The sequence below is a fragment of the Glycine soja genome, chromosome 9 (assembly GCF_004193775.1).
Source record: "Glycine soja cultivar W05 chromosome 9, ASM419377v2, whole genome shotgun sequence".
In the NCBI taxonomy this organism is placed as follows: domain Eukaryota; kingdom Viridiplantae; phylum Streptophyta; class Magnoliopsida; order Fabales; family Fabaceae; genus Glycine; species Glycine soja.
The window spans coordinates 17,232,628-17,236,427 of record NC_041010.1 but is presented as its reverse complement, the minus strand read 5'-3'; the positions used below and the strand labels follow the sequence as shown (position 1 = coordinate 17,236,427).

Here is a 3,800-nt window from a genome sequence, read left to right as displayed (position 1 = left end):
GCAAGGGAGGCAGATATAATCATGGAAAACTTTTGCTATCATCCAAGTAAGCGTATTTTAAATTTGATGGCAGAGGCTTCAATTCTGGTGTGGTCGGCTGGACAGTGGTAGAAGGAGATGGTTTCTCAGCCATTACCTCATAAAGAAAGTCAGAGGTATGTGTACTTCCTGAAACATGGTTAGTCCTATCTGACTCTATAAAATCAATCTCGAGAGGTAAAACACCACCACTAGACATGCAATCAATATCACTCTCAGATTACTCTCAGCATCAAATTCAGACATATGATCAAGTACAATTTCAGACTCAATGCATAAAGAGTGAGAGGCATGCAGATTAGATAAAGATCAGACATGTATTCCTCAACAACATGGTCAATTATTTCAGCACGAAATACAGAAAGATCTTCATATGGGTATTTCATAGCATCCAGAATATTAAAATGAACAGTTATGTCACCAAACTCCATAGACAGTGTGCCTGCATAACATCTATCTTAGTTCTAGCAGTTTTCATAAAGGGTCTGCCTAGAATGATGGGAACTGATCCTTAGAAAACCCATCCTCCATATTCAAGATATAAAAATCAACAGGGAAAATCAATTCACCAACTCTAACTAAGACATCTTCTATGAAACCAACAGGGATAGCCAACACTTCTATTAGCTAAATGAATTACCAATCAGTTGACTGCAAGGGACCTAGAGATAGAGAATTAAAAATAGACAGAGGCATAACACTAACAGAAGCTCCTAAATCTAGCATGGCATTGTCAAACTTACTATTCCCTATAATACAAGGTATGCTGAATGTACCTGGATCTTTACATTTTTCAGGAATTTGAGGAACAGATTTACCAATCAATGCGGAGACATTTCTGCCCATGCTAATTCGTTCACTTCCTTTAAGCTTCCGCTTATTAGTGCACAGCTCCTTCAAGAATTTGCATATCTTGGAATTTGCTTTATTGCATCCACAAAGGTATGTTTACCTCTACTTTCTAAACGTTTCCAAGATCTCTTTCCCTGCCTCTTCCATTTTTTTTTTTGAAACTGCTCTTGGAGGAAACAGAAGAGGAGGGATGTGCTGCTTCTACAAATCAGAATTACCTGTGGAAGATTCACCTGCACAGAAATTGTTAGGTAAATTTTTGTCATTACCTTTTTCTGGAGTAGAGTGAAGTTTGCAGGTTCATTTGCAGATGAGGAAGGTGCTACGGGTTGAGGTCCTTGACATTGCTTTCCCGACCTCAATGAAATGGCACTGAATTTTTGGGATTTTGGACAAATTGAGAAGGTAGCTTGTCAGAATTCTGGGACTGTTGTTGATTTAATTGTGTAGCCATTTGTCCCATCTGATTGGTTAAGCTCTGAATGGAGGCTCTGGTCTCTTGTTGAAACTGCATGTTCTGCATGGTCATTTGCCTCACAAGTTCTTCGAGGGAAGGTTGTGGAGGAGCCTCAACTGTTGGCTATTTCTGGGGCTATTGCTGTTGTTGGATTGGTGGAGGAATGTATGGTCTGCTTGGGCCAGCAGCATTTTGGAAGGAAGGAGCAGGCTGTTGTTGTTGTTGCTGAGGGCTGGACCATCTGAGATTAGGGTGATTCCTCCATCCAGGGTTGTATCTGTTGCTGGAAAGGTCATAATTGTTCTGTTGTGGTTGATTTTGCTGCTGAGGTTGAGGAGGTCTATTGTAAATGTTTGCAGCATAAGCTTCGGGCTGCTCAATTGCTCCAGGTTGCTGCATGGGAGGGCAAAGGTCTGTATGGTGGTCAGCAGAGGAGCACAAACCACAGACCCTTGCGACAGGTACAGATTTCTGGTTCAAGGCCAGCTGGGTTACCAAGTTAACCAATGCATCCAGTTTGCCTTCAAGCTTCTTAGTTTCAGATGATGCAGCTGAGTTTGTAGCTACCTCATGCACTCCTCTAATGACTATAGCATCATTTATGGCGCTAAACTGCTGGGAGTTGGAAGCCATCTTCTCAATCAAGTTTCTGGCTTCAACAGGAGTCATGTCTCCAAGGGCTCCACCACTGGCAGCATCTATCATACTTCTCTCCATATTACTGAGTCATTCATAAAAATATTGGAGAAGCAACTGCTCTGAAATCTAATGGTGAGGGCAACTGGCACATAGTTTTTTAAATCTCTCCCAGTATTCATACAGGCTCTCTCCACTGAGTTGTCTAATACCTGAGATATCCTTCCTGATGGTTGTGGTCCTGGAAGCAGGGAAAATTTTTTCTAAGAATACTCTCTTAAGGTCATCCCAGCTCGTGATGGACCTTGGAGCAAGGTAATACAGCCAGTCCTTTGCCACTCCCTCTAAATAATGAGGAAAAGCCTTCAGAAATATGTGATCCTTTTGGACATCTGGGGGTTTCATGGTGGAGCAGACGATATGAAATTCCTTCAAATGTTTGTACGGGTCTTCACCTGCAAGGCCATGAAACTTTGGAAGCAAATGAATTAGTCCAGTTTTAAGAACATATGGGACATCTTCATCAGGGTATTGCATGCACAAGCTTTCGTAGGTGAAATCAGGTGCAGCCATTTCCCTTAGAGTCCTCTCACGGGGTGGAGGTTGTGCCATGTTCTCAGAATGTTCAAAATCAGAATGCTCAGAATCAGAATGCTCAAAATTATAATGCTCAAAATCAGGATGTTCAAAATCACCAATAACAGAATGCACAGATTCACCATTAATGGAATGCTCAGGATGATCAAAAGGTATAAAATGATGCCTAACTAATCTATGAAATGTCCTATCTATCTCAGGATCAAAGGGTTGTAAGTCAGATGGATTGCCTCTAGTCATACACTACATTCAGCATGCACAACTAGTTGCCTTGTCATGTAAATAAAGGTGTAGGTTTGAACTACAGCTACCCTCAAATGATATCCAAATGACTTGAAATTTTGTGAGCAACCTTATAAAATGATGAGAAGATAGCACAAAAAATTTCAGGCAAAAATTCAAAGTCTAACTATGGAAGCTAAAAATGGTAGGTTAGGAAAAATAAGTGAATAAAACTTGAAAAATAAAAAACTTTTGACAGAATCACTTTTTTTGGACGATGGAGACCTCAGCCGTCCTATGGCTGGCTTCCATGGAGTAGGAAATTTTTTTCTACCCAAGTTATGGCCGTTTGAAGTTTTGAAAAACACAAAATTTGCTACTTTTTTGGAACCTTTAAATCTGACAAAACTAAAGGCTCTAGTTATTTTTCCCACAAAATATAGATTAAAAGAAGTTACCACAAAAAAATTCAGCCAAAAATAACAACCCTAGCTACTAAAACAAAAAATCCAAAATAACTCAGCATGGGTGGTCGCTAAAATCCGTTGCTACATGATTTCTACTACTACTCTGTGTGGCGTCCCTAAATTAATGACTGGTTTAATAGTAATAATTTAAATAACAAAAACCATGGTAAATTTTTTTTTCTTCTTTTTCTTTTTCATTTCTTTCTCTTTTCACCATAACTAGGTTTAGAAGGAAAATCCTCACTACAGAGTCCTGAATGGCTAGTTCACAACTCTATTCGGAGTCATTTCTTTCTTACCGCTCATAATCTCTAAACTATTTTGTTGTTTCAAAAGGAAGAATGTACCGGCCATTACTTTAGGTCGTCACATGAAAATAAAAGAATAAAATACGGTCGATAAACTCTTTTACAAATAAATTTGCTAATGCTTTCTTTTCAAATAACAAGATCAATCATAAACGCATTCATCATTTAAAGCTGTCCAAAATATGGGAGTTTTACAAAATACATAGTGTCATCCAGAGCAAA

At 39.2% G+C, this 3,800-nt stretch overlaps 1 non-coding gene across 1 annotated transcript; it reads left to right on the top strand.

Annotated features, from left to right (window-relative positions):
• Nucleotides 1-2,111: 2,111 nt before the first annotated feature.
• On the top strand, nucleotides 2,112-2,218 carry LOC114369054. The gene has a single exon (XR_003657515.1). It is a non-coding gene; the product is annotated as a small nucleolar RNA R71 (small nucleolar RNA).
• The last annotated feature ends 1,582 nt before the right edge of the window (nucleotides 2,219-3,800 follow it).